This window comes from Centruroides sculpturatus, unplaced genomic scaffold (assembly GCF_000671375.1).
Source record: "Centruroides sculpturatus isolate CEXI.00-Female unplaced genomic scaffold, Cexi_2.0 scaffold30, whole genome shotgun sequence".
NCBI classification, from domain to species: domain Eukaryota; kingdom Metazoa; phylum Arthropoda; class Arachnida; order Scorpiones; family Buthidae; genus Centruroides; species Centruroides sculpturatus.
The window spans coordinates 1,177,399-1,192,094 of NW_019384755.1; the positions used below are offsets into that span (position 1 = coordinate 1,177,399).

The 14,696-nt window shown below is 22.1% G+C and overlaps 1 protein-coding gene across 1 annotated transcript in view; it reads left to right on the forward strand.

The window, feature by feature from the left end:
• The window catches only part of LOC111628692 (glutamate receptor ionotropic, kainate 2-like), a 258,703-nt gene that overhangs the window by 507 nt on the left and 243,500 nt on the right, over positions 1-14,696 (forward strand). The window lies entirely within an intron of this gene.

The window sequence follows — 14,696 nt, forward strand, 5'->3', positions numbered from 1 at the left end:
GATAAAAATTTTTAATTGTTTTAAAATGCATTAAATAGAAATCAGTTTATTTATTTTGATGTTAAATATTGATAATTATACTACAATTGATTTTACATTTTTTATTAATTCAAAAAGCATTTATTTCGTTAAATATCTTAAATACTTTTTCGTATCTATTATATATACATCCATTATTCATTAAAATTTCATCAAGAATTTTTATTAGAAGGATGCTCTCTTATGAAAATAGCTTAAGTTCCTTAAAATCAATTGAACGGTTACGTAAAATAATATATTAAAAAATAAAATTTATGGCTTAATTAATGTTCGAATTTTTTTAATGAATTTAACTAATATCACTTATATAAATTGTACTTTAAAACATTTATTTGTTTAAATATTCAAAATGTAATAAAAAAAAATTCTCAAAGTAAAAATGTATGAATATAATAATATTGTTATTTTATTAAGGCTAAAGTTCTATTCATGTGCTGAAAGTGATGATAAATATTGTAAATGTCTTACGAACATTCACTAATTAACACTTGCAGCAGTTGTAAGGCATATCCTTTTGTAAATGATGTTATATTCTTTATATTATCTGCCAAAACGCAACAACGGTAAATTTTGATAATAAAGTTAACAATAATTTAACTACTTTAATTTTCTTAAACATACTTTAATATTTAATATCTTAATAATTATATTTAATCTTTTACAGTTTTTATGTTAAGTAATTTATCTCTATTTTCTTATACGTTCCTGTACTTATTAAATATTCAAGAAAAAAATAGAAATGCATAAAATTTTCTAATGTGACTGAGGTATTTTAAAAATGCACTTTATAATTTATCTGCATTAAATACAAATATAAAAAATCGGTAATTTATTATCTTTATGTGTAATAGAGACGTTTATTTTCATTTAACAATAAAGAAATAGTATTTCTATAAATTTTTGAAAATAAGATGTATACGATTCTCGATATTACGATTTTATTAAAACAAAAATTAATGAAAAAAAAATAATGATACGTATATTAATATTTACATGTAAATATAAAGTTTTAATATAATATTTACGTAATATTTACGCTTGTTATATCTTAACTCAAAACTTGTTATTTTCTAATTGTTTTTGAACAAGTAATTCAATAAAATTATTTTTAAAATTTGAAAACAATAAGATTTTCTAACAATAAACAATTTAATTTATTTACTATAATCATCCTCAATGTTTTCTTTTTAAAATCGATTCAGATAGACTTATACTGTTATATTTTAAATTGTAGTTTCTTTCGAGAATTATTTCTCATTCGATAATAATATCCATTGATCTTAATTACTAGAAATTTAAAATGTCTCAACATAAAATTAAATAATGGAGTTTTCTTTTTTGTATTTAATTTATATGTTTTTTGTCTACATATTTGTTAACAGTTTTAATGTGATTAGAAGGTATATGAATAATAAAAGTAAGATGATAGATTATATTGTAAAACATATACCAATGATTAATGATAACATTTATTTCAATAATTTTTACTATCGCATAAATTTATGAAAAATGTGAGCATTTATCTTAAGTATGTTACATAATTTTTTTAAATGATTATTATCATATAAACTTTAATATTAATGAATGAAGCGATGATAGTAAGTCAAAACGCGTTTTATTCGCTCCAGAATTATAAATAACAGCGATGACTACAAAAATAAATTTTCAGTCAATACAGTTTAAGTGAAAATTTATTGACGAAAACACCAACAAAAAATTCTTCTTATTATTAATTAAAATCAAAAACAATTTTTTAAGTAATTTAGTGCAGTCTAAAAGCATACTAGAATATAATTTTCTTTATAATCTAGTAAATATTATATAAGACATAGAAAATATTGTTTAACTTGCTGTTAGAGAAGTAAACTAGAGTAAGGAACAGAAAAGTTCTCACAAGATTTTTTGGATGAGTCTGAAATGAAGTACATATGTCGATGTAGAGCGGAATTAATCTTTAGGGAACGTGCAGGAATAGAAGAATAGTCTAGTTGAGAAGTATTCGACTTTAGATGTTTGAAACTAGCCGAGGGAGTTTCCCCAGAGAGCGACATAACGTCGCCGCTAGAATAGCCATATACGCAACGCAAGTCGACGCCAATTCAGAGATCATTGACCGTATCTCAACTGATGCTGCAACTCTTTCCACTTTTTGAGCGTGGGAGAATGTAAAACAAACAAAAGCAAAGCGATTTTTATTTTTCATTTTTGGTCAAATAATTAAATCTTTACAATGCTATATTACTTCTTTGTTTTCAGTTTCTCAAACAGTTAATGCGATTGGAGAAAATTTGTTCTAATTATTTTAACCTTATATAGAGTAGTTTTATAAATAGTTTTCCATGGTGTTCAAATTAACGCATTTGTGGAAAAATTATCTATAAGCATTTTTGTTATTGCGTTATAAGCATTAAATACCGGAAAAATGTTTTAATTGCTATTTTTATAATCTGTTAATTTAAATTTAAGTAAGTAATAAAATAAAACTTTAAAAGTATAATTGAATAAATTTCATTATATATTCAGTCATAAATTATCTTAACATTTTCAATCTTTTTATCATTTTTTAAAATAAAAAATTACCTGGAAATAAATTTTATTATTTTGTTTAGTAAAAACAAATATAATTCCTTCATATGATAGTTTTTAAGTATATTTAAAAGTCAAATATACATAATGAATAGCATTTTTACTCGTTTATCATTTTGTTATATATAAAATGATCTAAAATCAATCATTTGCATTTTATTTTATATACGTTAAAACTATTTTATTGCAGGAGTTTTAATTTATTTTTTATGATGAAAAAAAGTAAATATTTTAAAAAATTATTGACATAAAATTATGTACAACTTTAAATTCTTAATTACCTTGAATAAAAATGATTTTGTCTGTTATAAAATAAACAATTTGGACGTTATTGATTTAATTTAGATTTTCAGAATTTGAAAGTATAATAAATAAAATCAACTAGTTAATTCAATTTTATAATAGCATTATATTTGGTTAAAAATTATTTCTCTAAGAATATTTGCATATAAGTAAATATATACTTTACTTTTCATATAAAATAACATCATTTAAGTGTATGAATTATACTTATATTTAATTGTAATTCCTGTAAATCAATATCCCGTTTTTATACAGTTTCTTTTTGATTCTTAAGAGAAGAAATGTTTGTTCCTTTAAGGCCTAAAAATAAAGTAATTATTAAAAATATTTTATTACTAATTATATTTACTTTAAAGTATTTCAAGGATGCATTTTAGAATATAACTTCTTATCACTGCATTATTATCTTAAAATTGAAGATTTTCCATTCAAAATATGAACATAATAACCTTCGAAATCTCATTTGATATAACCTATAATTAGATTTTTATTGAAAATTGTTTTTAAAATATTTATTTTCTTATTTTTTTATCCAATGTACGATAATGTTATTTGAATGTGGGAAAATCCAATTAAATTAAATTGTTATAAATTTTTTCTTCTTAATTTAAATTGTAATTATTATTTTCACTTTCAATTATTGAATTCTATTCAAACTAATTTAATATCAAAAGTAATTTTAAAGTAATAATTAATTTTATATAAATTTTTCTTGTTGAATATATTTTGTTACATTTTTATATTTGTTAGTAATTGTATTGTAATAAAATTATAATTAGTTTTCTTTAGAAAATAAATTTTATTATCTTTTAAAAAATTTCTTTTTTAAAAATGGAAAAATTTTAAATAGCATTTATTATTTAAATAGATTTATACAAAATTATTTTGTGTATATTATTACTGCTGTAATTAATGGACGCAATTTAACAAGGTTTACACTAATTTGAATAATTTGGTGGAAAATCATTTATCATTTCTATATAGGATAAAGATGATAACTAGGTTATCAGTCTTTGTATGTGAAAATTACAAATACTGTAAACTGTTGTATTTGTTTACCGGTATCTGAATAAATTACTGTATTGTTTATTTGCTTATCAGGCTTAAGTAATTATTTTAAAGATGACAAAGAAATAATTAAAATGTATATAAGTATCAACAATCTACGGTAACGAAATTAAAAATATATTTTCATAAAAATAAATCAGTTTGAATGAAAAGTATACAAAAGTAATAAAAATTGTCATTACTTTAATTTTTTATAACAAACAAACAAAAATGTAGTATATAAATAAAATAATGAGTAATTAATGTCTAGAAATAGTCATACATTTTATTTTTTACATTAAAACATTATTATTATTGTTTTTCTTCAATAACGATAATATGAATATTTTTGAAAGAATCTGAAAAACAATAACATTTTGCAACATATATATTTTTGTAAATTTTTGTATTATAAAACAGGAACAACATATATATATATATATATATATATATAGCTTACTTGGTATGTTATACGTAATATATATATAGAAATTTAATAAAAAGAGAATAGAAACTGAGTTAGCAAGCTAGAAGGGTTTCTTTTTCACATTTCTGATAGTTGCACACTTTTGGAATTTTAACAGAGAATAGAAATAGAAGACAAAAAGATTTTTTGCGGAAAGTTCGAAATTTATGACCTGCATAAATGTCCGGAAGAACAAAACTTCCACAACTCATGAAAAATACATAGCTTACTGTGTGGATTTTTTGGCATCATTCAAAACACGTTATGTTGAATTTGTCATTTAAATGTTACAGAGATAGAGTTTTCTTCTTAAACTTCGTTGACTGATGTCTTCTCCCGCACTTCTTTTAGTTCTTTTCTTTGATGAGACCCTAGGCTTCAGTTAGGTACTTCTTTGTCCGACATTCCCTTGTCAGCAAGTGATAAAGAACTGGATTTACTGTGGTTTTGTATCTGATCCAATCTATGTCAGCTTTACAGTATTGTAATATGTATGTAGTTTGAATATAAATCATTTCTGAAACATTTTCAAATCCACCTTCTCACAATCGTAAAATTGTTCTTGAATAATTTAATATTAAAAAAAAAATACAAAACAAATACACTGTCTCCATTATAAGAAATTTATAACTTATTATTTAAATAACCATTCCTTTCAGTTATTATTAAAATAGCATTATAAAAGAAATTAATGTTAATAAATCAAATGTTAGAAAATTTTATTTTGATGTTTTTTAAGTGTTAAAGACAATAAATCAATATTTAAAGATTTTTATACACTTAACCAATCTAAAGTATGATTTTGTGTATGAAATTTTAAAAATTTATGTAGCAGTTACCATGTCTCAAGAAATCAATTATGACAGGAAAGTTGTAAATTATTGTTTAAGATAACCTAAATTAACATAATTGTAACCTCAGTAAAAATGACAGAATATTTAAGCTGTTAAGTTTTGTGTAATAAATGGTTTTTGGACATTTTTGATAAGTTATCAAATTCGTATACCGATTTAATTGCCATAATTTAGAGCACAACCTGATCGATATCATTGAATTTTTGGCGGATAAAATGATGGATGGTAGTTTTTGATCTAGTAGTAAAATTGTCATTTGGATATAAACTAACTGGAACTTAGCCCATGTTGGCAGTTTGACTTTGTTTCCAAAATAAAAAAATACCAATAAATTAGTATAACCTTTGTATAGTAAAATATGGTAGAATATAATCATTTTTGTTTAAAATATTTTATATATTAAACTTACATCATATATTTTCAACTTCTTTCTTGTTATTACATTCTAAATGTATTTAAAAGTGAAACCCTTTGTTTTTATCGATAGAATTTGTACAATATCTGTGTAAACTATTGAATTTTAATAATAAAATTACATCGCTTTTAATTTTTAAAAATTCAGCTTTATTTATTTATTTTGTTCTTTTGATATTAGAGAAATTTTTAAATTGTAACCGTATTACATTATTCAGAATAAAATTTTAATAATAAAAAAAATTAAGCAAATAATTTTAATATATTTCTCTTATTATATTTACCATTTTTGTAGGTTATCCACTTCTGATATAAGATCCGAGTAGTATTTACATATATTTTGAAGCAAATTTGATTTGTAAAATTTTTTGATGTGTAAGACCGCTTGGGAATCTATAGAATCATGCATTTTTCAGCAAAACTTAACATCGAATATAAATATAGAATAAAGAATTATATTCTGGATATATTATTTTATTGTAACTCATTTCGAAAAAATCTGATATTTATATTTTTCAATTTCTTTAACTTTTTTTATTATAAATTGTTTATTGTAATCAGTTGCTTATCTTAAAGTGAAAAATAAAAATACTAGTTTATTACTATTAATATTTTTAAAAATTTTATTAATAATAAATTACATATTAAGTATAATATCATAAATTAATTTTACATAAACTCTTCAATCTAGTAACTATACATTTACAGTAATTATATATTTAAACCGACTGTAGTAAAATTAATTATTTTAATCGTGCTTTAGTTAAGATTTTTTAAATTATTAACTTATTTAATATGTATAAATTTTTAGTTTTCAATATTTATTTAAAAAATGATTATTATTAAAAATTTAATAATATATTATATGATTCTGATGAATTAATTTTAATAAATATTATAGGCTGTTTCTTCAGATAAAGGCTATATAGACTATTCATAGTTTCTTTACTTTTGAAAACGTATTACTAATTTGAATCATAATTACAAAGCATAATTTTCAGCAAAGAAAGTATAAAATTAATTTAAAACTTTCGGAAGATAAAATGATTCTCTGCAATTCAAGATATTATGCATAAAAGATTTTAATGAAGATTGGTTGGAGATGTAGATGCCTTTAATGATGAATGGAAAGAAAGATAGTTTGTTTCCTCAGCTAATCATTGTTCAACAATTAGTGCTTTATCTTTAATTTTGTTTTATTGGAATTTACTGTCTTGTATAGAATATATAGAAAATGTTATGTTGTAAAATTCTGTTTTCGTTTAGAGACGTTAAACCGTTTCCATATTGCTTCTAATGTTGAAATGAAATAACGTCCATCTATCTTAGTACATTCATTATATTCATCTCACATATTAATTCTCTTGAGTAATGAGTTAGCTGTTTCGAATATCTTATTTTTTTTCCTTCATAATTTCATCGATACTTCAAAATATTCCTCTTGCGACAAATTGAAAAACTTTTCAGAGACAAACTGCACATAATATACAGGTTGAATATCTCAAAGTATATGTATTAATTTAAATTTTTATATAATTCCTCGTCTTGACTATATCTTGAGGTTATTGCAATTATGTAATAACTATTGTATATATATAATGAAAATTATTATTTTAGTTTAAATATATGTACGTATATATGCACAAATTAGGACAATAATAGATATTTAAATTAAGAGAATACTTTTTATTGTCCAAATTTAATTATTTATGAAAATAAATGAAATATTAAGTATTATTATACCGTTATAATTTAGATGAACAATTGGTTATTTATATCTTACTAATAAAATCAATCTTTTGCATAAAGTTTTGAAAATTATTTTAAAAAAATATATTCTGGAAAGAATTTTACTATGCTTTAACCATTATTCTTATTTATATTAATATACTCGATTTAAAAAAAAAGTTCATTATAAAAAAGCAAACTTGAATTTCAAATAAATGACAATATCTAACAAATGAGTTCTTCTTTAAATAATATTTTTAAACTTCAAAACAGGTCAGTGGTTTCTTTATAAATGATTGATGACAGCTACACAAATTCCAAAATAATACGGTCCGTATATTTTTGAAAAAATAAATATCATTTCTAAACTTTTTCTAAACTACTAAACAAATAAAACGTGTAATGTATTATTTCAAATCTGAATTATTTTTATTTGTATGTGTGCTTTTTATTTGTTCACTATAATGTAAAGTGAAAATTATAATAATCTGTTAAGTGTTCATTTACATTTGCTATTATTCTCTTTTTAAAATATTTTTAATCCGTAACGAATCAGGTTTTATAAAATGTTATTTTCGCACGATTGGATTTTTTTAATACTGGTTTAAATGTAGAAATTTTAATTTTCACTTATAAATTATTTCTTTCAAATTATTTTTATTTTAAAAAAAGAGAATAAATAAAAGAAAAATTATACTAGATTTTTTTAAATGTATTGTTATAAATAAATTCAAAATATGTTGTATGTATGTATAATAGAATATATATTCAAATATTGTATTCCAAATAAAATTGAAAATTATTTATGCTACATTTTCAGGCTGTAATTCAAATTATACTGTAACTGCATTTTTTTTAACTTTTGAGAAACTTGTATACATTACAATAAAACAGGAAATAATAGTTTGTGATCGAATAAATGAAGAAATCTACATGAAAAGAGAAAAGACCTTTTCGTTTTTTATGTAATCACTAAGGCTAGGATTATGTAGGCAATAAAAATTATATAATTTTTATAACTATGTATATGAGTTTTAATGACTACATGTCCTAGTCTTAGTAATCAGTTTTGTTCGTATCCATTTATTTTTTATGTTTTTGCTCCATCTTGTTGTAACATTATAGTCGTACTGTATATATAATGTATACTGTAGATATAGACTAATGTGTGTACAGTACTGTACATTAAAGGGTATTTGCACTATAACAGATTGTGCCTTATTATAGTATAATATATCCTTTGATGCAAATAAATATTGATTGAATAATAATTGATTGAATGATTATATCTACAATGAGGATTATTAACGTTAAGATATTTAATTTATATTCAAATATTTGTAAATTTACATACACCTAATGCTTAGATACATGAGAATTAACACAATATTTTTTTAAATGTATGAAAAATAAATCATCTATTTTTTTTCTAATAAATTTTCAATGTCCAGGCATTAATGTCACGTTCTGTAACAATCTGTTTGTTTTTCTTTTTGAATTTTAATAAATATTGAATTATTAATCAGTATTATAACTTATACTTCACGAAAGATAGTCTTTATTCTCCTAAATTTTCTACCATTTATTCTTTAAAGCAACTGATCAGTTTTTGGATAGTCTCTCTTCTCATCCACTTGACAGTTCATTTCATCCCAAGGATTCTTGACAGGATTAAGGTATGAGTTCTGGGTTTAGTATTCTGCCTTTTGGACGATAGTATCTTCAGATCAGATTGTCACAACACAAATAGTTTAACCGTTATTTTATTCAAATATGTATAAATCATTTCCAAAATGATTATCGTAGATAACATCTAACTACCTCGGACATCCAATTTTCACATTAATGACTTTACCACAATAATTATCTCAAGCCAAATTATGAAAAACGTATCAATTCATCTACATCTCATTGTCGAAATGATAGGAGGATGGTAGGATAATAGGTTTAGACAAAGTAAATATATATTCTATTTGTTAATAATACAATTAATAAATAAAAGCATCTGTTAACAGCATTAATGCGATTAATATGTTTATTAGGATCCAAATTTTTATCCAAAGGAGGAGTAGTAAGTCAATAAAGTTTGAAATTTTTTTATTTATTATGTTAGATATTTGTTAACGCAAATTATATTTTTTGTAATGTTTTAAATGTTGTTTTATTATTAATATGTTTAGTGAATAAGTTTTAACTTGTAAGAAATTTTTTTTCGTTTTAACATCGTTTCATCAATAATTAAATTGACATTACATTCATATATATTATAATTGTTTTAAATTATTTAAGCAGAAATATTGAGCAATACAAGTGCACATATATAGCATTTTTATCAGATTGAAAAATATTTATTAATACTCCAGTTTCTATGGCCTTAGCTTCAACATCTAAACAAGCTGAGAATTTATTGAATTGACAGACTTTTCGCTCTCGTAATCATCTTAAATCTTAGTCTTTCTCCGTTACTTAAAAAATTCATAAAAGCAAATTTTTAATGATTAAGGTTATAATAATTCATTAAAATAAACTAGTTTTCGTTTGACTTCTCTATTATTAAAATTTTTCTCAAGATTATCAGAAAATAAAAGATTTCTAGTATTTCTGTTAATAAGAAAATTAGTTATGCAGTTAAATAATATTAAATTGTAATTTCATAATAGTTACATAATTACATTTAGAAATTTGAATTATCCGTCGTCTTAAATATAAGTTATAAAAATAGCATATGTTTGGAATAATAATTTGGAATAATAGACTAATAAATTTATGTAAAACTTAAAATTTTAGTAAGTAAGCTTTAATGAATAAAATTTTGAAAGAAAAATAACTTGAGTAAAGTTATAAATTTACTCAAGTTATTTTCCTATTTTTGTGAAGATTTAGGTGTGTAGATACAATGTAATAATTCTAGTGTCTGTTATATTGATATTAATAATTTATTAATGCACATACAAGTAATCGTGTAATAAAAAATAATATACTCGTATTAACATAAATATTTTAAATATATAGTCTATGTTAATATGAGTATATTAGTATTTTATTTATTTATATTAATACTTATATTTTTATTATATTTATTATTTTTATTCAGTAAGCCTTTAAAAATTTATTTTTATCTAATATTTAAAAATTAGACTTAGAAAAATTGGAAAAATTGCAATTAGTAAAATTGCTTTTCAAATATTCTATGGACTAATTTTAAGTACAGTATTGTAATACACATATTAATCATTATTATATTGTAATAACGAATAACTGGCAATGTCTGTAACATTACCTATGTGTGTTGTGTGATTTGTTCGAATACTTAACTTGAGACATTTTTAAATTAATTGTTTGTTTTTAATTATATTTGCATCTTCTTAATTTCTATTTTACTTTAAACTTTTTTATTACCATTTTGTATTTACTAATGAATGTGTTTTATTTTTAAATTGCTGTATACAGTTTGAATATTTAAATTAGAATTCAGTTTGATTTTATCATTTATAAATATAATATCAATACATCGAAATGTTTTGTATATTTTTCAAAATACTAACAGTATACTTTTCAATAGCATTTGTAACATTTACTTCGGTAGAAAATAATTATTTAAAGAGCAATATAAATATTCTAAATCTTAAATGATACAAACAACAATTTATACGTGTAATGCCAATTTTTAATTACGATAAATGTAAATTTTCATAGAAAGAATATATATACATATATTTCAGAAGGTAATACATATTGAGAGATAACCTAATCATCGCAAAATGTTTTATTTCTAGCGTTTTTTATTATGTATTTTCCAATACTTAAATTTTAAATGTAATAAACACATGTTGTTTGTGTATTTGTTTTAAATTTTAAGTTTGCTAACATTTTATATCATCTGGTTTTTATATTTTATCATTTTGCGTTCAAAATATTTACCTGTGTAGATTCTTCTAGCATTTATAGTAAAGGCCAAAAGTTTCTCTTATTATTCTATTGGAACTAAACACCAAATAACCATGAAAACATTTTTATAATTAGTAAACATCTCTGACATATTTTAATAATGGAAAAATGTTCTTTTTTATGTTAACTGGAATTTAAAGTGCTTTATATGTTCTATAATAATCAATTAATTAAAATGCATAAAATAGTAATAACTTAATATTTGATTGCTTCTTGTTCTATGTTTTGTTCTTTGGGAGTAAGCACGAAATTGCTATGTATGACTTATTATACAGGAACGCTATTTGATGAAAAAAATTGACTTTAAATAATCCATTGTACAAAATAAAGTTTTTTTATTCATCAAATACTGTTCCTGTTTGATAAGTTCTACATTGAAATTTTGTGCTTACTCTCAAATATTAAAATCTTATACAGTACTTTTATGCCAGGCATGGCCAACATACGGCCCGTCGAATGAATTTGTGTGGCTCGTGATTAATTTTTCAATATTAGCTACTCAAGTCCGAATAGCTCGATGAAAAATTCTGACGCCTAAAAAAAATCAACAAACACTCCATAACAAACACTCCATTACAAATCTCTTAAGTACAGTGTAAAATGTTGATAAAGCATGATAATGTGAAAAATGTATCTGTAATCTCTATGTACAATTTAGTCTCTACGGAGTGACACCACAATGAGATCTCGCACTACCTCAAAATCTTGCTAGGACAGCTTCTGGTTCAGCCCATGAAAAAAAGTTTTCTTTCCAATTCTGCCCGGGGGCAAAAACTGTTGGCCACCCTTGCTTTTATACGAAAATCTGTTATGAATTCTACAATTAAAAAATAATGGTTTTGCTAATGAGAAAATCTTTTCTACTTTATGCAAATATTCATAACTAAAAATTGATTTAAATAATTTCGTAACATATTCTTAATGATTATATATTAAAGAATTTGTTGTATTTTTTAATAAAATTAGATAAAAAGATCTACCGAAACGAAAAAATTAATATATTTAAATAAATTAGCAAAAAACATTTTGCTTGAATTAATTTAACCAAGTACTCGTCTGAATATATTTAGTATGATACACCATCGTATGAACACTTTTATTCAACTTTCTTTATTTTTACTTTTCTAGTCATCGAATAAATTCATTTTGTTAAGTTTAGTAGTCGATGCTATGAATATTCTGAAGCCACGAAACATAATGTCGTGTATTGCGCTGTTTAAAAGCTATATAAACTTTAGAAGAACAAGAAATTTTAATGCATTGTAACATTTATAAGGAAATGGTTATTACAGCTGTTCACTGTTGGTTAACCACTTAAATCAATCGATTTTTCCACACTCTTATATAGTTTTGTTTTCACCTGTAAACAATTTTGGTAATTGTTTCTCAATAGTTTACGGATAAAGTAACTATTCCCATGTGAATTATCACATGTATTCATTATTGATTGTTAACTTTGAATTGTTCTATACTCGAAAAATATCGTTAACGGAATATAATAATAGCTCTTGATTTATACTTTGTAAAAAAGTTTTTCGAAACTATTTGGTAAAAAATATAGAAAAGCAATTATAAATTTAAAAACCAAATGTATTTTTTTATCATTTTCTTAGTACTTTTGTTGTCAATTTAGTTTTATAATGAAATAAAAATAATAAAAACTATTTCGGAAGAAAAAGAAAGTAACTAATCAAAATATACAAGTTCCATAAAGATCAAAAACTATAACATACTGGTGACGTTTATTATAGTATCTTTAACAATTTAAATTATGGGAAAAAATATGTATGAAGCATTTAATGTATAGAAACACTCCTGAATGCAAATCAATCGAAAACAAATTAAATTTTAAATCCTGAATAAAATATTTGGAAGTGTTTTCATATATAAAGTAATTATCTTCTTTTTTAAAGAAAAATATAATAATTTTCTTTAAAAATAGGTGTTTCAAATATGTGACTACACGAAGAAAGAAATCCAAACACTTTCTTTGAGATTCATCTAACTAATACTAAATGTGAAAGGAAATGAAGGTTTGCTGAGATGTAAAAATTTTAAGTAAATATTTTGTTATTGCGAAAACAGAAATGTGTGCGATTAAGTAGAGTACATAAAAGTAAAATACAGATATATTTCACGAAAAAAATGACTACAAAATTTGAAAAAGTTTATTAAAAAATTTAAAGAAATTAACAATATAATCATTTATCATTTCTATATAGGATAAAGATGATAACTAGGTTATCAGTCTTTGTATGTGAAAATTACAAATACTGTAAACTGTTGTATTTGTTTACCGGTATCTGAATAAATTACTGTATTGTTTATTTGCTTATCAGGCTTAAGTAATTATTTTAAAGATGACAAAGAAATAATTAAAATGTATATAAGTATCAACAATCTACGGTAACGAAATTAAAAATATATTTTCATAAAAATAAATCAGTTTGAATGAAAAGTATACAAAAGTAATAAAAATTGTCATTACTTTAATTTTTTATAACAAACAAACAAAAATGTAGTATATAAATAAAATAATGAGTAATTAATGTCTNGATATAAAAGATTTTTGATACGAATTTTAAAAGTGCATAACAGAACAATTTATAATTTAATAAAATTCGATTCGATAAATAATTTTGGTAAACCAAAAATATAAGTTTTTGAAGTTAATTTCTAAATTTAATCAAAAATGAGAAACATGAATATATTTCATAATGATTACATTAATAAGTCACAACTTATAATAAAAAATTTTAAGAATGAATGTATATTGATGATTGATAATATTTTTAATTGTTAGTGTAACAATATAGGCATTGATTTTCACTATAATCGAATAACTATAAAATGTTTACGGAATTAATGTAAACAAAGTAGATAGCATGCTTAACGTCTTTGAATTGCAAACATTTTAAATATGGATTATGTATATGTTTAATTATATATATAATATATTTATGGAATAAATATCAAATCAGTTTATTACAATTTAACTATATTTACTTTACATAGTATATTGATTCATATAACTATATAATTGATGTAAATATGACTCTCTCTCTTTTATATATATATAAAATCTTTCATGAATTATCCATTATACAATTTTTAATTTATTCAAATTTTATTTTTGGACACGTTTGACTGAATTTTAAAAGGACAAATCACAATTTAGTAATGTAACAATTATAAAAAATATTATGTAGTTTTAAAAATTGCTTTATAAATTTATTTTTCTGAATTAGAAAAGTATTGTCTTTGTCCGTTTAGTTTAAATGTATCAAGGAAGCGAAATTTAAGATTTCTTA